This window comes from Serinus canaria, chromosome 7 (genome assembly GCF_022539315.1).
Source record: "Serinus canaria isolate serCan28SL12 chromosome 7, serCan2020, whole genome shotgun sequence".
Classification (NCBI taxonomy): Eukaryota; Metazoa; Chordata; class Aves; order Passeriformes; family Fringillidae; genus Serinus; species Serinus canaria.
In genome coordinates, this window is record NC_066321.1 from 30904615 (window position 1) to 30929451 (window position 24837).

The window sequence follows — 24837 nt, forward strand, 5'->3', positions numbered from 1 at the left end:
GATGCTAAGAGTAAAATTCCTTAGTATCTACTGGTTAGCTTCTTTGCTTCTGTGTAACTCTTTCTGTACTGTTAAGCTTTGCATGTTTTAGCTAGGAAACAAACAGTACAATGATTGCAATAAGAACATTTTATATTTCTATGATAGTCTGTATATTTTCTTTCTGTGGTATCTGGTGTTTGGGCTTAAACTGCAACAAGGCGTTATCAGACCTACCATTATTAAAATGTTTTCAAGTCTTCAGCTCCCAAGAGGTGAATAAACTAGTTTCAGGAAAATGCTGAAACAAAGCAAGGAAAACTCATTTGGAAAGTAGTGCTGGAGGCTCAGCATATGTTTGTGACAAAGGGTGTTTAGATTTGTTACAGTGTGTGTTACCTCCGCTTAGAGAAATTTATTGCTCTCAGATAATGAGAGCTCCTTGGGAGCACGGGCTTAGTAGTTGAGCCACAAAAGATTAAAGCATGAACAAACCCAAACCCTGTTACATTTTGTTTTCTTTGTGACTACCAAGTAACTGCTTCAGTAGCAACTGCTTTTTCCTTTCCTAATCTGAAATAGTTTCTCAAAGATAAGTCATACTAATCATCACATAACCATTCCCTGCATCCACTTCAAAACCAGCAAAGATGCTTTGATCACATTCATGTTTGAGTAAGGTTTTTGCATAACAATGAAGAATATTAAAATCTTTGGTGATGTGGAGAAACTGGAGCCACAGGTGAAGCAGAGAGCTGAGGCTTTTAGGTCTGTTGTAAAAAAAGCCTGGCATTTGCCAATCTAGGGAATCATCTTGTACTAGATATAAGCAGTCACAGAGGTTCAGTTCTTCTTGTTATCAGCTCTGTAGTGAAGTTCATAGTGAGTTGCAAGCTCATTGATGTGCATTAATAATGTACTGGAGTCTTAGGCAGAGGCCTGTTGGTTTGGGCATATAGCTGTTAACTATAGTGTCATGGGATCGAAGCCCTTCTGCCTAGTAGATTGAAAGATCCTAGCTTAATTAATGTACCTGGGTTGCATTCAAGGGATGCAGGGTAGTAGCCTGCGGACTTTAGCAGAAACTAAGAGGGTTCAACTCTTGTTTAAGGCTTTGAAGGCCTTTGGGTTAAGTAATCCTAAATTTCTTAAACAATGGTGAGGATTATGAGGGAAATGGGGAGGAGGATGACAGACATTGTGGTTAAGACGGCAATTAGGATGCTGATTCGATTGCTAGTGCGTCATTGTTTTATATGGTTTATGGTGTGTGGGGGGAGTGTAATTGTTGTGCAGTATGCAAGGCAAAGGTAGGAGAACAGGCTCAGTAGGGAGAGAAGGGATATAAGTGTGGCTGTGGAGGCTATTTCTTGTTTAGTTAGTTCTTGAATAATAAGTCATTTGGGTAAAAATCCTGTTAGGGGAGGGAGTCCTGCAAGAGAAAGTAGGGTTAGAAGTAGTATTGCGTTTAGTGAGGGAAGTTTAGTTCATGCGGTCATTAGAGCGGACAATTTCAGCACTTTGAGTTTAGAGTGAGAAAGACAGTTGCAGTTATTATAGTGTACAGGTAGAAGTTGAGGAAAGTGAGTTTAGGGTTGTAGATGATGATAATCACCATTCAGCCCAGGTGGGAGATGGAAGAAAAAGCTCAGATTTTCGGATTTGTGTTTGGTTAAGTCCCATTCATCCTCCAAGGGCTACTGAGAGGATGGTCATGATGGTCAGAAGTGTGGGGTTTAATAATGGAGAAGTCATGTATAGCAGTGTAATCGGAGGGAGTTTCATGGTAGTGGATAAAAGGAGGCCGGTGGTGAGAGGAGAGCCTTGAAGTACTTCTGGAAATCAGAATGGTAGTCTATAAATGAATTATATTTCCAGACCATTTCAACATAATAAAGGTAAAAGACTGAGTGGCTTGAGAGAGAAGCTGTTGGTGCATGGTCAGAGTTTTTAACTATGTGTTTCTCATCAAGATGCTAAAATGGTTGTCCTATAGATGCTCATTAAATGCTTATAGATACTTTAGAAGAATTCATTTTGGATTGAATTTTGCAAAAATGTGGATGCTTGAGAAGAAACTCTTTTAAAAGTGAAAAAGGTTGTTTGGTTATTATTGTATTATCTGATAGTGTCAGTCATGTCTTGTTGAAATAGACTCTGAGTGGAAAAAGTATTAGGTAAATTCTTGTTTTTTCCTCACATGGATCCAAAGAAAAGTCTCTAATTTTTATTCTGACTGGCTATTTCTTCTCTTTAAGAAGCAGAGGATCACTTTACTTTTGAATCTGTTCATGAGAGCTGAATCTGCTTTGGCTAACTATCCCATAAGAAATTCCGAAGTTGTTTTCTTCTATTCATTACGGATAGCAAATTTAGAAACAACTAACTACATATTCTTTATAATTACTATAAATATGATTTTTGTACCAGGGTTTCCTCGTGTAAGACATAATTCTACTGTGTTTCTTTCCTGCCCTTATTTTGATTATATTCTTTGTCTTTTTATCAAAACAGTTCAATTTTAAGTGGGGAAGAGTCCCAGAAATTGCAAGCTCTATTGAAGGGAACTTGCTGTGATTTAAGACAACAAGTAATAACAAGCAGTGCTTGACCTGTTTGTATCTAGCACAAGCTGGGGCAACAAAGGGGTAGCAAGAACTACAAATTATTGATCTTTTTCTTGTTCTTTTTTCTTTTCTTTCTATTAAAGCATTGATCTCCACACAGGGAGATGTTCCATTACTGTTGTATTTAAGGCAAATTACTTAAACTGAAACTCTCTAGTTTGAGCCAGTGTTTCCCTTTTTTTTTGTTTTTAATAAGTCATTCCCAACAAAGATAGGGAGCAGGTGGTTATGGCAGTGGAAACTACTAAAATATCTCCTGTTCCCTTGTCTCTGTGCCAGGATCAACAATTGCTGGTACTATCAAGAAGCCCATAAAAATATTTGCTCTGGGAAGAGGTTAGCAGTGAGAAAATATTAAAGTGAATTTTAAGCAGGGAAGAAGTTACTGAAAACCCTAAAATTAGCCTTAGTAGAACTGGAGACATTTTATGACTTATCTCTTTCTGCAGCTTATTTCCACTAAACTTTGTCTAATAACATGCTTTACTTCTCTTCCCCTACCTCCAATTTTAGTTCTGTTACAGAACACAGATGCATGCTCTAATAAACAGACAAAATTGATGCATAGATTTGTTTCCTTTATTATGTAGCCTGGCTCTTATATAATGCTTCTTATCACTAAGTCAGTCTTTTTACTGCACCCTTTTTTTTGTTCCATGTCCCTGTGTTCACTTCTAGTCATAGATAAACTGGACAGAACTTAATACACAATGAAGTGGTTTGTGTTTATTAAAATTATTTCAACCAATACCCAATCAATTTGAATTTTCAAGGTTGGAAGCAGTTGAGCGAAGAGTTTTTATGCTACTCATTGGGCTAGAAGCAGAAACTGCCCTTGAGAATTTACTGTGTGATTTCATAGAAGATTAGGAAAGGTCTCTCTCTTAGGGTAGCCACAGTATCTGAATTCACCATATCCTCTATAAATTTAATGCAGATATAACAGTTTTTATGTTATTACTATAATATATCTTAATAGAATATTTAATTTAGTCATCCAAATAATATAGTAAAAAATTAGGAAGTTTAAATTATCTTCATTGTGTCAAAAAAAACCCCCCAAAATACAGAAAGTGTCTGTCTTAACCTACACAGAACAGTTATTATCTCAGTTAATAAGTCTGTGATGTCATCCTGAGTTCCACAATAATGATTTACTTGCTGCATTATCTTGCATCTTGAAACAGAATATAATAATTCATTTTCTTGGCTTTTGTTTTGAAGTAAACAGTTTTCCATTACAACAAAAGAGGAACTTTCCATTTATCATGAATTATGGTCATTGGAGGGGGCATTAAAAGATCATTCTTGTCTAATTGTGTACAGTGAGATGGCTACTGCTGTTTTCAAGCAGCATAAATACAGGTTTACTTCAGTCCAGGCAGAATTCAGGATTCACCAGATAAAAAATTTCGCACAAATTTGAGCTATCCATTTCTCTTAATATCACACTATTCACTTCAAACAGTTATTTAGTAACTTATAATCACTTTAGAAAATGAAATATTCACACGGTGTTTTTTCCCACCAAATAAACTCAAAGCCACATCAGTTTGTACTCATACTGCATTTCTCTGCGACTGTCAGAAAGTTACTTAAGCATTTCAAGTTAGGCCAGCATTATGGTATTTAACAAGTTATTCAAAATATGTACCTTAATAGATTGTCATTCAGTCTTTGATTAAAACTCTACAGAAGATTTTTTTTTTTCATGAGCTTACCAATGCACAACAAACTTTTAATGCAAATTTTCCTAAGCTCTGTCACCGTCAGCTGCTCCTTATTCCACATTATCTCAAAAGGTTTTGTATGGAACCAAGAAGCACCTCAAAACCAGCAGTTACAGAGCCTCCCCTGGGGGGTGTTTCAGAAAAAGCCAATAAAGAAAGAGAACTGGTCAGCTGGTGGGATGAGCCCTTAAGAAGTGGCCTCCTTCAATGTGAACATCACCTAATAAAGTCAAGGAAAATGGAAGGGTAAAAAAAATGAGCAATTAATGAAGCAATTGTGTATCTCAAGAACTCATGCTATCAAAAAAATAATTTCTGGGGAGATGACTTAGTGCATAATTCTGTAACACTTGTAATTTCATCCTTCATATAGATAGTCTAATTTTACAGGAGAGCAATAACAGTTAAAGGGCTATCAACAGTCCCCATGAAATCAACTGGACAAAAATGAGGAGTACTGTGAAAACAGGGTGGTTCTCCCCCTCCATCATCTTCACAGACAGAGGAGTTCTATTTCTTAAAACTGCAAATCTAGCATCTTAGACTATTGTTTTCATTGCCGTTTCAAAGCATGATATGAAAATAGACAGTTATATCTCTTCCCTCTTGTAGATTGTATTTATCACAAAATTAGATTATCTTGTTTTTACAGCACATGCCAGTAATTTTATAATACCATTAATTCATCTTTCTCCCAGTGAAATATATGAATGGCACAAGCATTCTCTTCAAAAAGATGACATTCTTATGAGTAAAAGCAGTAATATCCAAACAATGCTGAGAAGGAATATAAAGAGACCATTTATATTTATTAACTTAAAATGAGCAAGCAAAGTAAAAGCAGACAGCCTAGTGACAGTGTCACATAATTAGGAAATGCTTGGTGAATTAATACAATTCATTTATTTCCATTATACTCTGATCAAACTGTTCTGATGGTGAGCTCTGTGCATATAGAAGAGGATAAATAAATTAAAAATGTGTTTTTTCTTCAGTCCTTTCCATGTGGCATTATTAGTGTTTTACTAGTAAATAGCCCTTACATTTTAGAACCAGTCTCGGTCTCATTGCAGCATTCTTTTACCTTTATTTCCACAGCAGTGTTACCACAAAGATATCAGCATTAAGGCACATTTCATTAACATGAAGCTACATAGATTTTTTCAGATTTGGAATAAAGTGTGGGCTGATTGAGTTTAGTGGCTTTTAAACAGTTCCGTTCTGTGATATGTCTTCTATCTAATGGAAACAAAATAACTGTTATGCTCCAGCTCAAAATGCTGGAGGCTGATAATTTTTCCTGGTTGTAATACCATTTAGGGATTCATTGGATACCTCTCAAGCTACCCACCAGCTTTTAAGAAGCAGAATGTTAAGACTGTAGACTCAAACTTGCAATTGGATTTGAAGAAAGCAAAGTGTTGGCAACTCCCTTGCTACTGCAGATATCATTAATAGTCTTCCCTGCGTTTCTTTGTAGATGTTTAAAAAGACAGGAAAAATACTCTCAAATTAAACAGGAGGATTACACTGGGTGTAAACCCAGGCTGATAGCATAATTTTCAGTAAACTGCTGGCCACACTTAAAATAATTACATTATGCCACTGGTTTCCATCAGGGAACCAGAGTGAGCCCGCATTGAGTAAGATTTTATAAAGAAAATAAATTAATAAAGCTCTTAGGACTGTGTGTACTTTGCATGTACAAAACCAACATGGATTTTTTTTTTTATTCATATGTTCATACATTACTTAATTTTGGGACTAACAAGAATTGATGAATCTTGTCATGCTTTTCAGAGCATGAGTTCTGGGAAGTGACACAACTGAGAGTTATACTTGTTTTATGTGGCCTACAGGCTTTATGCAGAGTGCCATATTATATTTTACTCACATCTCTATAATATGACTGTAAACAAATACTAGTTATGAATGTGGTCCCTGTGAGGAGAATTTGTATGGAGATTGTGTTTGAAGGATTATTGATTCCTGCTAGAGCTGAAAGTGAGTAGCAGGTATGGTAAATAAATCAGGAATCCATTATACAGGTGCATTACTGTCAGAAACACTTGCTTGAATTTTTTGTTGCTTTTTTAACATATGATTATTACCAGCAAGATATTTTTCTTATTGCTTATACCGTGTTTTCTACTTCTTCACCCTTGGGAGCAGCTGCAGAGTCCCCAGGGCAGGACTTCATCTTCTGACCATGAACAAGGCAGAGGTCCATGACTCAGCAAATTTTCTAGGACTGGAGAAGTGGTGGTATCAGAGGGAAAAATACAAATTAATTTCTTCCATCCTTCTAGAGTCTTCCTTCTGTGCTGCTCATTAAAACAGCCAAAACCAAGGCACAAAAAGGAGGCATCTCTCACCCTGTGTGACAAAGCTGTCCACACTGCTCTGTCCTTCAAAGGGCTCCTCAGGTCCTGAGTATCGACCTCCTTTCTACTTTTTTGCTCTGTTTTCTTGAACATTTTCTCTCAGTCCCAGTCCCATATTTGTTCTTTTGCTGTAAGGATACAAAATAATAAAAAGCTTTAAGTTGGGAGCTTAAGACTTGCTTTCTCAGTTTTTTAGGAATTCCTGCTTTTCTCAGTATAATTCAAAATTCTTGTTCCCAGGTGGTCATGTAAAGTCTGTGAAGATAGTTTTCTTTCCTTGATGCAATGCTATTTTTTTCTAACCTGTCTCACACCATGAGGTAGAGCCTTGACTGAGCTCTAGTGAATTTTACTTAGCACCCAGAGCAACTGGGTGCTAAGTAAAATTCACTAGAGCTCAGTAATGGTCAAGAAAGCTGCTTTGGCATTTCCTACTGGGATAGACTCCTGTCTTCTGCTTCATACACTTACCAGCTAGCCCCTCACACACTAACCTTCATCTTTTTGCAACTTTTCAGTGAAGATTTTCCTCAGCTTTTTGCTTTTCCACATACTGCTCTTCCTTCAAGGGCTCTCTCTTTCATGTTACTCCTTCACCCAAAGGCTTCATTGGATTTTTCACCTGATTCTTCAGCCCTTTTTGCCCAGTGAATCAGCTGTCACACTCTTTATGCCTATTTGTACCAGCTGCCCCCCAAATGCTCTAGTGAATAACTCACTGATTCCTGCCCAAACACAGTAGTACCAGCTCAGCTCCTCCTGCTCAAACCACTCTGCTCGCTGCAAACTCTTCTAGACTCTGCTGAGGAAACCAAATCCCTTCAGCTCTTCTCACTGACATAGCTCAGTGACTTAGCCAAACTCTGCTTCTGGAGGTAAACCACAGCTTCCCACCAAAATCTTGACAACAATCTGAAAATATTTCTGTTTGTGAATATGGAAATCAAGCCTTTGTTCAAGACCAAGGAACTTGTGAGTGTTACCTTTTTTTGTAGACTGGACAAGAGGATGTAGGGTGTTATAAATTATCAAATCGGCAGCCAAATTTATAAAAAAAATTGACAAAGATTTATTAGATCAACAACAAAAAGAGAATTTTGAAAAACCACCACAGCCAAAGCAGCGTTAAGCCCGGCAGTCGGCGCTGGGTGAACTGACATCCAACTGACAAAAGTGTCAGCATCTCCCCAGTGGTTCACACTGACTGCTTCATGCAGCTGGCTTATATACAGTTTATTCGGCCTGAGGCAGAAATTATGGAAGGTTCTTTTGTGTCCCTTCACATGTATAACTGGGACCATACAGATGCAGAAGTTTACAAAAGCCAGTCCAAATGGCTGTCTGGACTTCTTTAGAATAGCCTTCTTTCACATGTAACAGAGTATTGCTGGTGCTTGAGTTGGTACATGCAATCTCCCCAGGTGCAAGTTCTCATGAACTGCTTAGACATTCCTGGGAAATGGGCACTTAAGGTCTGGGAAGGTTTCATTCTTACATTAATGGACTTGATAATCTTAAGGATGTCCAGGAACTAGTTGAATAGAAATAAGACTCTGCTCCGAGCCAGGGTGGTCAAAGACATAAGGTGGATCTCACAATATTTTATGTACATACACAGCATGAATTATCTCTACTATATACTACATAGGGTAAAAACAGAGAAGGGAGTGAGCAAGGCAATTGTCTTCTTCACATGATCTCCAATATTTTGGGGATCATCCTTCATAGGCAGGAGAAACAATCAAGCCTAGGCACTGTTAAAAATGAAGGAAGCAGTAAGTGGTAAGGGAATTTTAAACATGTAGTTCAAGAACTGTATGAAATTAATTCTGCTGACTGGTATTTAACTATCTCTGGAATAATCCTCCACCAATCTACTTCTAATCAGAGCTGGCCTGCATCAGAATGTGCTTGAGCGCTACAGCCAGAGCACACTGTGAGCGTTCCACCTACTTAATGCAGCCAAACTGACTGCAGCTATGAACATAAAGAGGTGTTATTAGAGCCCCAAGAAATGTATGAAATCAAATCATCAGAGCACTTGTATCATTAGCTCCAGTGTTTATCAGGCAGTGCAGGGCTGCAGCCCGCTGTGCTAAGTGCTGTCACCTGAGATGTGTTTGGAGGAGCAGCTTGTGCTGATTGGGGGTGCTGATGTCTTGTCAGGTGAGCTCATTATGGCTCAGGCACTCAGGTGAAAGCAGGAACATCATGATAAGTCATATTGAGCCACATCCAGAGCAGGGTGACTGCAATTGTAGTCTGCTTTCTTATTCTCTGTAAAACCTCTTTACCACGTGTTTCAAAACATTTTATGCTGATATTTGAAACCTTGTTTTTTTGAAAAGTGACCCTTAATCCCTTGAGAAAGAGGTGTCTGGCTTTTTTTTCTTTTTCTTTTTTTCCATATTTCCTGTGATTTGAGGACCATCACCGCCTCCAGGCAAGGCAGTGCCTGGGGATCGGGGCTATGGAGTCCTGGCTCCCTCAAGGACAGGCTCTGTCCCATCCTTCTTCGCTGGAGAAGGTAGTGCCGGGCCGGCGGAGCGAGGCTGCCCTCGCACCCCGGGCTAATTGCAGTAATTAATTGTAGGTGAGCTGTAGGTGAGGGTTTGTGAGGCAGGAGGGGCTGGGGCACTCCCCATCAATCCCGCAGCCAGCTCCAGATGGGGGTTCGGGTTTGGTGGGAGCTGCTGCACTTAACTCCCGGTTAAAAGGTTTGGTTTGTGTTCTTTGGGTGGGTTTGGGTATTTTGTCCATTTGTTGGGGGTTTTTTTCTTAATCTAAGTTAAGAACAAGGGCAGCTTGCAGTCCAGCAGTCTCCGTTGCAGGTGAGCAATCCTGTGGGAAGGAGCAGGGCCAAAGAGTGATTCACCAATATCACCATCAACTTTTTATTAAGTGTTAAAAACGATCAAATTGGCACCCAAATTTATAAAAAAAAATTTATAAATTTATTAGATCGACAACCAAAAATAGAATATTATAAAACTGCCACAGCCAAGACAGCATCAACCCCGGACTTTGATGCTGGGTGAACTTGGGTCAGACCGATGTAGTGTCAGCATCTCCCCAGAGTGTCACACCAACTGCTCCCGGTAGCCAGCTTATATACAGTTTATTCTGCCTGGAGCAGAAATTACCTAAGATTTCTATAAGTATGTATAACGGGAACTATACAGATTCAGTCCCGTACAAAAGTCAGTCCATAGGTTTGGATGCCTGTCTGGGCTCCTCGAAATTGTCTTCCTTTCAGCTGTAGCCAGGATGTCTCTGCTTTTCGATGTAATCTTTCCCAGGTGTTGTTCGGTGAATGTTCTGGGCGTTCTTGGGAGATGGTCGTTGATCACCCAGGAAAGACTCATTCACTCGTTAATGGTCATGATTTATCTGGGTGAGTCCGGGAAATCTTTTGGAAATGAAAAGCCCTGCTTCTGGCCATGGGGGTCAGGTGCCTGGTTGGATCTTTGTAATTTTTATACAATTTCCAAAGCATGAATTATCTACATCTACATTATCTACATTATTTACATATAAGGATGTGGGAAAATAAATAATTTACTCAAATGTCTTTATTTGTTGTCTTTCCCCAGGGTTGCTTATCACTCAACACGTGCCGGTGGAGGAGCTGCTGGAACAGCCACATCTGATCGGAAAAGCCCATGGAAACCGCAGGAACGGTCCGTGCTGTGCCCGTTTTCAGGTCAGCTGTGCATGGAAATAAGGCTTTGTGAAATACTGCAAATATTGGCTGCAACTTACACTGCCCTTTTTCACCGTGACAGACTTTGCTAACTGTGCTCAGTGGCTCAGCTGATGAGCTTTATAACTAATCAAATTCTGGAGTAATTTGGACTTGTAGCATCTGCTGCATCCTGATAGGAGAGGAAGCAGAACTGTGTGTGGTTGGGAATGAGTTATTAATGAAGTGATTATAGAAACAATGGTTTTGTTCTGCTTTGTACCTCATGAAAGCTGTTAGCTTCTCTGAGGCAGGAGGAGGAGGAAAGAGATGTTTTCATTAGTAGCTGCCAGCATCCCAAAGTGCTCCTTGGGTATTGCAAAGCAGAACAGTATGAATTGCAGCAGAGATAAGGGATGGTAGAAGTGTCACAAGTTTGCCCTGTGCTTCTCTAGATACCATCACAATGTCTTATGAGTAAATTAGGGTAGCAGCATCTGTTTGCCATGTATGTAAACTGCTAAGTAAACTCCTTGAAGGTAAGAAAAAAATCCTTCAGTTTTGAGTATGAGAACACCTTTTTGTCTAGGTCTTAATATAATAAAAAAAAGAAAAATTAACAATAACCCACATGAATATTTGAACAGTTTAGTAGCTTTAAATAGGCTTTGGGGAGCATTTCTAGTATATTGAGTAACTTTTGTGTTCATAAGCACAGTGTTACAACAGTCTGACCTCAGCCTGGGTTAATCGGAAAAGATAGAATGAATGAAAATTTCAGTTATATCATCAGATGCAATATAAGGGGTGGTTTTATTCTCTACCTAGTCCTGAGAGACTAGATGTGAATGCTGAGTGTGTTTAGCAGAACTGTGCATTGCATGCCAGTTAATCATTAGAATAGAGCAAAGCATTTATTATTTTCCAAGAGTAGAAGTAAAACCATTCATAGAATATTGATGAGACAATGTGTTTAAGGCTCAGGATTTTTTTTTCCTGTACAGTTTCCGAGGCAGTCCATGAAACTCCCATTCTCTCCAGTCTAGCCTGTGAAAGTCACTGCTGCTTAAACTTTCTCTTGTTCTTTGTGGTTACTGATGATAAAATGATTAGATAATGACAGATTATCTTAGCAGAGTTCTCACTAATTGTGCTGGACAAAATTGTTAAAGGATAAGTGTTGCATAGTGGTTGCTCATTTGTCTTTACCTATTTTTCCCACACTAAACAAACTTGCAAAAATTGATAGACATTGACTTTATCCCTTCTGACCAACCCCAAGGCCTGAGTATATAGACTGATCTTTTCTTTTGTTCTCCCTTGATGGAATCTTATCCAGTTAGGGTGCTAGTGCTTTGCAGAATTGGGCACCAAAGTTGGCCAGACTGACTAAAACATGGATTTATAGAGTAGAAAGAAAAAAAGTATGGCTTTTTAGCAGCTTTTATCTGGCTACATTTTTTGTCTTCCTTAGATTTGGCCTTCTTTTTGTGACAAGAACCTTTTCAATGCTTTTCAGAGAAAGGGCACATGAGCATTGGAAAGAGTTATTTGATCACTAGCAGTTACATTATTCAAGAAAAATAGTTAGGTTGCAGTTGGAGAGCAGAATTTTATGTGTATTTTAAGATAATGCCATGATAATTAATATGACCATTTCAATTTCAGCCTTTCTTCTGCTTTTGTGCTGTGCTGCCTTGCCATTAACAGGCAGGATTGTGCCCAGTAAGTTGGTTTGAATGAGGGTTCAAACTTCAGTCTGAGATTAACTCTTTGGATAGGAGTGAAATCTGTCCAGGTTGTAACTTAATAAATTCCATTTTAAAATTTGGTAAAATTGTTCTGCAGGGACAGTATCTATTTTGTTCTGTAATGACTTAGTAGTATGGCTTAAGAGCATTCATTGTCAAGCAGCCTCTCCCAGAAATTTGGCCTGTATTTCTTGCAGTCAGTTTGGTGTTCCCCTGACTGAGTAATGAGTTCAACTCCCATGCCATGAATAACATTGTGAAGCAGTGTGAACTTGGGAAAAAAATGGCACAACGTTTATATGCCTTAGTTAATATGGGTTTTCTTAATAAATACATGCTGGTTGTGTCGTGTTTAGAGAGCTTTTGTACCAGCTGATAGAGATTCCTTGATTGAGCAGCTGATTTCTATAAACAGCCTATGTGTAGGCAGGGTAGCAGGAGGGCTGATGGGAGGAGTAGGATTTAGTTTTTTATTGCTGGTCTGTGGGGGTGTGCAGAAAAGGTACATGGGAGTTCCATGATATTTCTGAAAGCAATAAGGGGGAAGAAAACTTCAAAAACCACTGGGGTATGCCAGAGGGAACAACAAGGTGAGAAAGGCAAGTTTGCTGGTCATTTTCAGCTGCCAGTGTATTTAAAACACCGGTGTTTGTTTTTAAAGGTTTTTATAGTGGCAGATGAGGGCTTGCAAATTTGAGAATTTGCTGAAGGTAAATGGAGAATTTAGATGTGCTGTGAAATAAGGAAACTGAAAGTGATGCTGCTGGAGCCTCACTAACTGATCCTCTCTCTTTTGTTTGAACAAGATTGTTGATTATCTTTGCTGAAATCAGTGAGTTAAGAGAGAAGGACATAAGGTGCATGTGATTGCTGGAAACAACAGGAAAAAACAGGGTGTGGGAGGTTGGGAGATGTAGGAGGATGCCCACCTTTGGGAGGCAGGGAGTTTTTAACTGATAAGCATTTGAACTGTGAAATGCAGCATCCCCTCAAGAAAATATGTATTGCATTGTTAGGAGAAGGAAAAGGCAGGTTGCTCCCCAGGGGAAGAGAAACCAGGCACAGTAAGACAGGCAAGGGAAGTGACAGTCCCACATTGCTGCCACTCGCAAGCAGGTTCAGAGGACATTGAAAAAGCAAGTAGTCAATGAAATATCCTGTGTGAGCTGTTGGCAGTGAGAATTTCACAAATGAGATCACTGTATCTTTTATAACATGAAAAACAATAAGAGTTTAGATAAAGCTTCAACTTCAGTGCTGATGGCTCAAATCTGGTTGCAGTTACTGTCTTGTTCTCCCTCAGCTTCTCAGATTAATGGCTGTATATGTGCCAGATGTTTTCTTTTTCCACCCTAAATGTATCTGGAGGTAAAAAAGGTAGTCTCCTGTCAGAGACTGTGTACACAGAATGAGGAAAATGAGTAGTTTTGATTTTTAATTTCACTTTTTAGGGTGGACTTGGAATGTAGCTTCCAGCTCAGAGTTGGCTTATTTCTAAACTGATGAAACACATTGAGCCAGGTTTCCAGCCTGACATGGGGTGGTTTGGGTTGGAAGAGAAAGATCACCCAGTGGCCACTCCCCTGCAAGAGGGTCGTTCACTCTGTGTGGGTAGGTATGACCACACCTCCCACCAGGTCATTGTGATTACTTTACTAAACCTTCAAGTGGAGCAACCTTGAAACATGCCTATTGTAAAATGAATCTGTAAAGTTCAGCTGCAACTCTGAGTCAGTAGGGTTTTGAATTTATTTATTTTTTTAGTAATTTTGTCTTAGATTTTCTCTTTCTAGAGGCAATATTGAACTACAATCCTGATACAGATACATCATTACAAATGCCTGCATTTGGATGTATTGCTGTCTGCCTATGGAATGGTTGATCTGTGTCATAGCATTCTGTAGCAGTATACTTGTAAGCTTTGAAGTCCTTTCCCTAACAACATGAATTAGTCAAAATGTTGCCAAATAACGCTCCCTTATCTAATCTGATGACTTGTTCATGTTTGCTTAAATACTCCCTGTGTAATCAAACTACTTAATAGAGACATAATAAGTATAACTTTAACCATTAACCATAATGTTCAGGGACTAAGTATTCTCTTAATTTCATGTTTTATGTTATTCAGTTTTTATGTGATGTGCATGAACCTTTGTTCAAAAGCTTTGTGAGCATTTAAGTATTTATACAAATTTTTGTTGCCACATTTTTTTACTGTGCACTATTTATATTTTTTAAAAAAATAGAAATAATAAATTTATTTTATTACTATAACTTGTTTCATCTTTTACAAGGCTGAATAGAATTTGGAAATTGTTGAATTTTAGTATTACAGGAAATGGCTCAAGCTATGACTTTTACAATAAACTATGTTTGTAATCATTAGCACTTCAGTTTCTCTATAAATAAACACCAGTGTGGAATTACTATGTATTTTTTTGAAACCAGAAAGTATGGACTCATCTGGTGCTGATTATCATGTTGACACGTGTTAATTATGCCTGGAAAAAATTTTGTTCTTTTCCATTATATGTTTGTTGAGAATCCAGTTAGCTCTGCTTCATTTCAGCAAACTGGGCTGATGCCCAGACAACTATTAGCAGCTTCATTGTCATTATTTATACTGAATGGCAAAATTTGTGATTATCAGGGTGAACCAGAAAGGGAAATTCTTCGCCAAACATGTTTGTTTATTTTTCTTTCTAGTTATGCCATGGTCAGGACAGCTATGTGTTCACAGGCCCTTTTGTTTTTACTGGGTATTTCCATCAATTTAAAAAAAAAAGGCTCATTTTTTGCAACTGCAGTCTTGGCTATAAGGCATCATGGCCACATGAGTGAAGTCTGTTAAGTACCTGAGGAGAACACCAATAATGCGCTCAAATTGTGATTCAGCTGTGTTTCCCTGGGGTAAATCTGCACAGCCAGGAGTAAAACCCATTTTAGTGAGTAGCTGTGCTACAGTTACTTTGTGATTGTTGTTTTTTTAAGGAACAGTTGTATTTCAGCACCACCTATAGGTTTTTAAAGGAACTCGATTTAGATCCATGACAGGATTCACAGTTGGATTCTGCATTAATTGAAAGTGAGGTTGTTTGTGACAATTGCATAGCTGCTGTTACATTTTTCATCTTCGGCCCTGGTTCAAAAATGTAGTAGCGTGCTATGTAACATCTATGAGATAATGGTATAACATTAAATTTTGTTTATTGAAGAAATATTTAGTATGAAACAGCATGATCAGAGAGCATGACAGGGAGCTTAATGAGATGCAGTTTTCACAAATAGTGAAAGTTTTGCAGGTTTTGCCTCTTACTGTAACAAAGGATGGGGAGAAAAATTGAAGGTTTTTAATCATGTCAAATTTTCTCTGGATTCACAGGTGGGTTTCCTGTACTTTAGGAAGTGTTTTTACTGATTAAAACCACAGAATCTGCCTTCACCCTTAGACTTACTCAAACATGGCTAAGATTTATAACTGCCTGGTACATTTTTTTGATCCAGTGTCTCTTTACATGGAATGATTAATGTTTTTGAATTGGGCAAGAGTGACAAAATTACTGGCCTTTTGAAAAAAGAGAAGATATAAGATATAACCTGAGTTCTTACTCAGGTTGCGTGATTTTCCCAGAGAAAATATCTCAGAAGTCCCAAATGCATAAGATCTCTGAAGGCAAAGTATCCCATTATGCTGGTGCCCACTAAATTTCATTTTAATATTTTATGCAGAACCTTAAACTTACATACAGCTTAAACAAAGGGCTTTTGTTAGGTTTTATGGGGTTTTTTGTGTGATGGGTTTTTTTTTAAATTCTCTGTCTCTAATGGTGGCAAAGAAGAGGACAGAAGTGTTTCCTCTTCCTAGACAAGCACTACGGGCAATAGAAAGGGAAATTGTCAGGACTAGAGAAGGAATTCTCCCTTTTATGACAGTGAACAAGACTGTTGCCAGATGTTATGAGGAAACATCACTGGCAGATCTTTGTGTTTTGTAGCAAGTGATATTTAGTTATAATAGCTGCAGCTTTCTGTAACAGAGATACCATTTGTTTACAATTGTACAGATACTGTTCTTGTATTGTGCTTTATATTTGCCTTTGGACAAAAGAAATTCTGCTGTAAATATTGCTACATGATCTTTTGAATTGGGAAGGTATTGAAGAGACAATGCAGATACATAAAAACATGAAAAATCTAAAAGAGGGATTGGCAGCTGTCCTGGTTTAGGGCAAATTTGGGAGAGAATCCCCAATAAGGGCTTCTCCAGAAAACATGACCCCTCCCCCCAACCGGTTCAGGAAGAATTCCTCGGAGAAAAGTGGAAAGAACCTGTTTATTTGACAAGCACAACACCCCCCAGCACAAACAATGAACAATACCGGATGACACCACTCTCTCACCGCTCTGAAAAAGATGACAAATTCAGAAAGTCTCTCCTGGGGGTGGTCACTGTTATCAGTCCCTCTAGCGCTGGGCAGCTGCTGCAGTCACACGGTGTAAACTCTCTCTAGGTGTTTCCCAAGTCCCAGTCTGGAGCAGGTCAGTAGGTCCAAACAGGAGAAGTGAAACAGTCCAGGAAGGAATTTGGACTGTTTAGCTAAATTAACTAATGAGAAGAGGGAGAAGAGCAAGAGCAAGCAGAAGCAAGAGCAAAAAGCAGAGCAAAAAGCAAAAAAATACTGGTGCTATCGGTAAGTCCTGCTGAGTGGCTGATAAGAGGCCCAAAACAAAACTTTCACTCTGCCAGTCTTAAAGGCACAGAACACAATATCCAGCATAAATTACACACACGAATGGGGATAACAGTCACCTTAGGACAGCAGCCCTTGCTTGTTGTGATTTTTTTTATTTTTGATAGACGGATACAGTGACAATGAGAAGTTAAGTGATCTCTCCAAGAACAGTTTAAAAAGATGTTATTCTCCAGAAAGACTCTGTGGCACTTCTGCAGTCCAAACCAGAAGTACTCCTTTTGCTCAAACTATCTAGTGCCTAGTTAAGAGCAGATGTTGCTGTCGGTGGAGTGGAAAGGGTCCCAGTGAGGAGCCTGGGCAGGATCAGACCTAGGTAATAAACCTTGGGCTGCAGTCCAAGACTGAGGCAGAGCAATGTCAGAGCCTTGGGCAGGAAGTCTTCTGTTCTGCTCCTGCTTTAATGCCTTGGCATGAGCAAGGCTTGAAAAATGATATTTCTGTTGTGGAGCTTCTCATGGCTTTGGTTCATCAGGAGGCATAAACTGCCATAGATTCATACTCTCTCTTGGTGAGCTTTAGCACTATTTCTGCAGGGTTTGTCAGTGTCTGCCCTTACCTCGGATCATGGCAAGCAATGGTGCTTGTCCAATCACTCTTTGAGGGTCACTGGGGCTCATTATCAATAATGAAATCCCTAACAATTACACATACACAATTTTAAGGTCAGAGAGAAGTGAGTTGGTTTTCGGCCAACAAAGCTGCTGCAACAGTGATTAGAGGAGTTTGCTCTCATTAATGGTGACCAGCAAGAACCACAGACTTTGTTTCAAAAATTTAATGTCTACTGAAGTTTTCAGATTTTTACTTACATTATGTGAAAGATCTAGCAAGGAACTAAAGAAATTACCTTCTAATGTGGTTGTGTGTGAAGAATGTGGTTCTTGACATCCAGCCAGCAATGTGAGCACATTGTTCACAACACGCTTTGTAAGAAAAGCCGGTTGGGGGAAATGGCCCTGCTTCTCTGCTCTCTGCTTCTGGAATAGAATGTGTGTTTTATAACCTTGGGGAGCTTTTGGAAAGGAATAACATACTGGACCAATGAAAAGGAAAGTTTCCTGAAGCTGTGCCGCAGTTCTCCAGGACTATATCACTGTGAGCCTCCTTCTTTATTGGCTTCAGAGCTGTGGGCCTCAAAGTGACTTCACTCCTTGGCCATCAAATTGGTGATTCTACTCAAGGATGCTGAAAGCATTGCAAGGGTTCACCCTCTGCACAGCAGCAGAGTGGAGTTGCCTTGCTTTGGGCTTAGCTCCATCTAAATCACGTTCTGTCTATGAATAAAATTGCTTAATAAATGACTTCAATTTGCATATTTCACACTGATTGAGAGCCTGTAGTACAATTCTTGCTTTCAAATCCTGTTCATGCAACATAGGTCTGTTCTGTACTTTCACAGCAGCAGATAATGCTTGAAGGGTATCATTTCTACTTACCCTCTTATCAATGGTTATTTTCTTTTCTTATTTACTTTCCCTGGTTTATTTTTTCTTATAAAACTTTATATTGTATTAGCAGATAGGATAACTTTTTCTAGAGCTTGTTAAATAACTCTATCTTGCAGAAATTAATCTTAATTAGCTCTGCAATTCAAAAGCCCTAATTTGATACATAGTTTCTGAAAGCCCCTGCATTATCCCTGGAAGCATAGAATGCTTAAACAGCTAATTTTGAAAAAAATAGAAACATCAAGAAATGAACATGGCTTCTAATTAAATTATTAAGTTAATTTGTGTGGAGAATGTAGTTCAGACCTGGCTGTTAGAGAGAGGGCATAGCCAGATAAATTTATTATTAATAGACAGTGTGTGAGACAAAGGCCGGTTTGGGGGCAGGGTATCCTTGAGAAGTGGGAACTCTTCAAGAAGTAGCAAACAGGGCAAAAAAGTAGGACAAAAAAGAAGGATGTACACATAGCTAGCTAACTGCAAAGATAAGCAAGACAAACTACAGGAACGTCAACTAGGGAGGAGCTGACCTTTAGGAGCTAACCAATAATGAGCTTGGCTTTTGCAATATGTATGAGGCTATTATAGAATGTATTTAATTGGAACTATATGGCTAAATAAACGAGTCTCACTGATGAACCATCTGGTGTCCGCGTCTCCCTTCTCCGACAAATTTGTTGCTTCTTAAAATAGACTTTTGCAGACCCGTTTTTTTCTTCAGTTACAGTATTTCTTTTTGCTTAGATTGTCCACAGAGATGTGTCTTTTCTGGAAGTTTACTCAGTGTATCGCCTGATTTACCTCCAGAGAGAGAGCCTTTATGGCTATAACTCAGACTTAGAAACCTGAACAAATAAACAAAAGAAAAACTAGTCAAAAATTACAGTAACTGGGCAGGAAGAGGTTGCGCAATTAGCAAGTAGGAAAACTTATTCCTTGATCACCTCTTCTTATGTTTCAGTAGTGAGTTGGAAGTAGCATGAATTCAAGCCATCATTGACCTCCTTTTCTAGCAAATAGGTTGAAATCTTTTTAGCTCTTTCTTCTCCTAAGAAAATAATTTATGCCATACATATGCACATACATTGTGAGGCAGGTTTTCTGCTTTTAATCCAGCAGCTGTGGATGAGCAGAGCACCTCATACTAAATAAGAAAGATTCCTTCGTTCAGGTATTTATTTCTTCATTTCCTGTAGATCCAAAACTGGGTAGGAACAGTTAGAAAAAGGTCATTCTACCAAGAGGTTTCTTTCTTTAATTGGAACAATAAAGCCTTTGTCAGCTACCAGATGTGCAGACAAATTGAGAGGTGACCTGTGGATTGATCCTGCAAGACAAAAAGGGGTTATATCTCCATTAGCTGCACCATTCATTAGAGTTTTCTTTCTGTTGTCTTGGATTTAAATCACCATTTTGGAAGAGGAATTTGACTAAAATTATGCTGTAAAACCCCATCATATTTTATTTTGTACAGTAGGACTCACTCCTGTAAGACTAATAAATTATTTTCTTCTTCTGAAGTGATTTAAGTGATTGATCTAGGGGATGTTCCATATGTGGGGGCTTTGTGAGTTTGTGTGCACTTTTAAGAATCATGAATTATAATTTGGCATCATTTTGTAATTAGTCATGACATGTGCTTCATGTTTTCTTGTGGCAGATTCCAAAGACAAGCATTTGTTCAGATAGGAAAATTCTCTGTGTAAAAAACATTAACTGTATTTTAATGATTTTAATAATAATAGCAACAACACTAATGCAGAGACAAATTTAGGACTGTGAGATAAATTTTTATATAATTTTGTGGTGATATTGACCAAAGGAGTAACTGTTGTATTTCTAAAGAGATACAGAAGTTCCCCGGGAAGATTTTTAAAGCAGTAAATATATTTTTGAGTGCTCCAGAACTCCAAGCAGAGCAAATTTGTGAGTTCTTTACTACTGAGGTCTGCAAAGATACCCAGTTTTTAGGTTCAGATTTTTGTTTTCAAGGCCTTAAAGCTTATGCCAACGGCAATAAGTAAAGCCTTTGTTTCTTATCAGGTTGTGTTATTTGGGTTTGTGTTATCATCCCACCAAAAAAAAAAAAAAGTTTTCTAAATCCTGGCTAGAGCTTCTGCATACTTTAGGCTTTGACTTTAACAGGAACCCCTTGTGCACAGAGGTTGAACCTCACAGGTTTCTGTATGGTCCAGGTTACTGAAACACCTCTGTAATTCAATTAATGTGTAATTCCAAGAGGGTATAGAAAAAGCAAGTGAAAAAAATGGAAATTAATGAGCACCTGCTACAGAACTGTAATGCATCCCATGGTGGCCATGCAGTGACACAGCTGAACCCCTGGGAATGCTTCCTCCCCCTCTAGTGGTTAAACTGCTTTTCTGAGCAGTGGACTTCCAAAATCTGCCAGAGCCAAACACTTGCAGATGTGCCAGAGGATGTTGGAGTATCTCCAACTGTGAGGTAGTAATTATTCAGCTATCCACTTTATTTCAAATCTGCTTATTTTGGAGGAGAAGGGATGTTCTCACAAGCAGCCACTGTAATACCAGAGAATTAGTGTGGTTTTTACTGTACAAAAATATATTTAGTGGAAGATTGACTTTTTCCCCCACAGGCACTGTCTGCTACCACATAGAGAGAATATTTTCTGTGTCACCTATAAGTGGGACAAACAGTTGGCAGTTGGTGTTTTGGGGTTTTTATTCGTTGAGGGGTGTTTTTGAGAGTTTGTTTTTTTGTTTGTATCCTTATATTTTAGAAAATCCAAGCATGTGAACAAAACAATCTTCACATATCATACAATGGGTAAAAAAATCACAAATCCTATTTTCATCCAGAAACATATTGTACTGTTTAACCTCAGATGTGTAAGTTGTATTGGGGCTGATAATGCTACACTGAGCAAGCTGTCTGCTTTCAAGGTGGTTTTGAAATAAAAAGTCAATGGGATCTTTGCAGGCACATCCCAGGCATTGGCATAAAACATAAAGGTCCATCTGTGAGCTGGGGGAGAGCTCCAGGCTTGGTTTTTAGCCAGCCCTGGTGGTTATTGCAGAGCTGAAGGAACTTCCTTGCATTTCACAGGCACAAGGAGGAGTTGGACACAACAAAGGAAGAAATGCCGTCTTCCCTCTTTAATAGCAGTAAAAATGACACCTAAGTCACAAATGATCCTGAGAAATCAGTAGCAAGTAATCAAATGGAATATTGTTAAGTTTAACCCTTTTCACTAAAGAGCAGTAACAAGTCACCGAGAAACTCTTTTCATGTTTAGTGTTTTAAGCACCCGAGCCTTGACAGGCCTTAGAGCCATGCCAGGTCTTGACAATAGATCATTAATTGATTAATCAGCACTCCTTAATTTCATAAGAAGAAAGAATGGGTAGCTCATTATTCACGCAGCTATTTGGGTTAAAAGTTTTCTGCTGTCTCTTGTGAGAAAAGCATGGATAGTTGGGAATGATATTTTGGTCAGAAAAATGAATATTCTCTTTAAAAATCAAGGGACCTTCTTTCAATGATGTGAATCATCTATGTTTTGCAAAAAGCACTTCAGTTTCAGAAAAAATTCTCTTTATTGAAGGAAGACCTATTTTAGCATGAATTTTTTTTTTCCCCCCAGAAGTACTTATAAGCCACCAAAGGGATTCATATTTAAATAAGTGTCTCTTGTTTGGAGCAATTAAAATTTCTTTCTGTTCTTTTCTTTTCCTTCTGCTTTCCAGGTGGCTTGTCCACCTGCTTACAGTTTGTATGCAAAAAGCAAAGTTCAGAAACCCATAAGATCTTTCTGTTTTAAATGGAACAAAACAGTGAAAATGCCTGTGTTCATGACTTATTTCTAAAATCTTGACGTCATATGGAAAAAAGCAAACTAAAGCATACAAACCCAACCAAAAAAGCCCAAATTTGTGTCCTGATTGATAGCACTAATTTAATCAATGGTCATTGTGTAAGAAAGAAAATGTATAGTAAATTCCAAGATGTCTGTGTTGAAAATGGTTAACTATAATAGTATATGTTCTTGTGAATAATTTAATTTTTTTTCTCATAAGCAACTGATAACTCTGAAAGACACTCAACTTTGCTTTCTTTTTATTTTTGACCCTATCCTCTGTTCCCTGTACTACAGTAACAGAAACAAAGAAACATACTGAAATTTAAAAATTCTTTTGCCTGTATATGTATTACTTCATATTCTGTGGAACAAGTCCTGAAAAACTTTATTTTCTTCTTGCATTTCTGTGTATGAACAATTCCAACCCTAGTCTGAGTCCATAATCTGTTCAAGCCTCTTTTGCTTACAGAGCTTCCATACTTCTATTTTTGTCAGTTCAGTAGTAAGGAAACAAGAATAAGAGAGACATTTGCCATTTGTCACACTTGTGAAATGATTTCCACTCAAAACTTGGCATCCTCTGTCCTGACCAAGTAGGAAATACTCTGTGTGCTGTTATAGCTCATTGTAAAATAAAACTGGAAAGAACAACTGAATTTACAGAGCCTTTTTAAAGGAAGTTGGTAATCACAATCCATCTTTCTGCATATATAGTTCTTGTCTTAGTTTTCATTCCTGGCTGGAATCTATGCCAGTGTATTCCAGAACTGCAGGGAGGCAGGGGAAGGATGGACCTATCCATTGTAACTGTCCTTCAAATTACTTAAAATTGGAAATATTTAAATCCATCTATCAGTTACATGCTTTCTTTGGATCTAGCATTAAAGTAAGGTGCTGCTTCTATTTATTACTTTTGTTGTTGTTATTATTATTACAAAGCATTTAAAGGAAAAAATTAATTTGGTCAAATTATATGTGAATGTCACCGACATGTTTTATGAAAAATCCTTTCCTTAGGATTTTTCCCCTCCTGAGAAACTGAGAGGCCTCAGGAACAAACTGTAAACAATTCTTATCTGCTGCTGTGGAATGCAACAGGGGAATCTGTGATTGGCCTCGTCAGGCTGTTTCCAATTAAGAGCCAATCACAGAACACCTGTCTGGCTGGTCTCGGTCTGGGAGAAGACCTTTGTTATTCATTCTTTTTCTATACTTAGCTTAGCCTTGTAGTGAGATCCTTTCCTCTATTCTTTTAGTATAGTTTTAATATATTATCTATCTTAGAATAATAAATCAAGCTTCTGATACATGGAGTCAACTTTCTCGTCTCTTCCCTCATCCTGGGACCCTTGTGAACAAGACCACATGTGAATATCTTGATAGGATGAAAAGCCCTCATGAACAGTTACCTTGTATCTATATAGCAGCTATTTCTCCAACAAGCAACAAATTTTTAAAATAGAATTGGAGGAATGAAATCTGTTGGGGAGAATATTTAAACATCTTTACTTGAATATGTTCCAACACAGCACTCTGATTGTAAAAAGTCTGTGTTCAGCTTGTATTTAGCTATTGAGAAGAAACTGTTTCTGTGTTTGATTTACTGTAAGAGCTTGTATTAAAAGCTTCTTTGAAACATAAGTGCCAGCAATTGTAATTTGTTTTTGTGAGGGTTATTCTGTCAAAGAAATTTATATGTGTCTGTTAGAAGGGTTATCCGTGCATTAGAGCAGGGTGTGTGTATTACAGTGTCTTAGCTCTGGGCAAATTTTCTTACCCTGTGGTATAAGCAAGCAAAAAAAGTCCCCCCGACTATCTCCCAGGCTGCAAAGAAATCAAATAGGCTGACAGGCTTCTGCCAGAATCTAGTGGAGATTTGTATAGTGCTAGAAATAGATTGCAGAGGATCAAAGAAAAATATTGAGTAATTCTTAATCTTCTTTTACCAACAGCACACAAGCTTTATGAAAAATCCTCCTTCACTGCCTGTTTTCTTATTAAAATAGGGTAATTCAGGAAAGGTGATGAGAATATTGCAGTGAGAGATTCTTGCCAGTTAAAAATTTGCCACTCAGCAAACTAGGATTTTACTATAACTGTTTGGATTTTCCCAGAGGAGCCACACAGTTTTCCATGTGTTGTGAATACAGCTGTTGTAAGCATTCTGGACAGTCCTGTTAAACTCTGCTTTACTAGGGATGTACTTAGCACCCAGGAAACACCTTCAAATCCTGGGTTTCTTTCTTCTGAGCAAAGCAGGACCATTGCATTGTTCTTGGTCCTCCACAGACTTCTCATTCTTTTCTGACTTACCCTCTGGTAGCACTGAGAAACCCAGCATGAGAGCCATCATTCGCTCACTTCTGTTAGAGCACTGCTGTGGATACAGTTTAAATTGCTTCATTAATCCAGTTTCTGAGCAGAGCAACATGTCTGAACTTGCTGCATGAGGCAAGAATGCAGCATCAGGAAATTTCTCTGCAGCAACCTGTTGTGTTCTTCTCCTTTCAAAAGCATTGCCTTATTCCAGGGTTATGTTTAGAGTTAGGCACACACTTGAGAGACTTTGGCTGCTCACCATTCCGGATGTTTACTCTTTGTTTTGAAACCATCAAGCCAAAATGGAAAACTCCTGTGAAAG

At 38.4% G+C, this 24837-nt stretch overlaps 1 pseudogene; it reads right to left on the reverse strand.

The window, feature by feature from the left end:
• Positions 1-1127: 1127 nt before the first annotated feature.
• LOC115485591 (NADH-ubiquinone oxidoreductase chain 2-like) lies at positions 1128-1821 on the reverse strand (annotated as a pseudogene).
• Between the last annotated feature and the right edge of the window lie 23016 nt (positions 1822-24837).